Genomic DNA, 289 nt, shown 5'->3' with positions numbered 1-289 from the left:
TTCCGCCCCCCCACCCCGCCCCGCGCCGCCCGCGGAAGCCACGCCCCCGGGAAGCCACGCCCCCACCCGCCGAAAGCCACCTCCCCTAAGTCGCCGCAGCCGCGCCCCGACCGGATGCACTCCACGGATCCCTCCACCACCTCTTGAGGCGACACTAACACACGCCGCCTCACAACGGTCCACTGCCAAAACACCCACAAATATTACCATGACACCCAGAATCAACCAGTATCTAATACTAAAGTGCTTCCGGCGGAGATATTATCTATCAATCAAACCGCGGTAAAGC

This window comes from Peromyscus eremicus, unplaced genomic scaffold (genome assembly GCF_949786415.1).
Source record: "Peromyscus eremicus unplaced genomic scaffold, PerEre_H2_v1 PerEre#2#chr22_unloc_1, whole genome shotgun sequence".
Taxonomy (NCBI): domain Eukaryota; kingdom Metazoa; phylum Chordata; class Mammalia; order Rodentia; family Cricetidae; genus Peromyscus; species Peromyscus eremicus.
The sequence above is the reverse complement of the archived record's forward strand: the minus strand, read 5'-3'. Positions refer to the sequence as shown.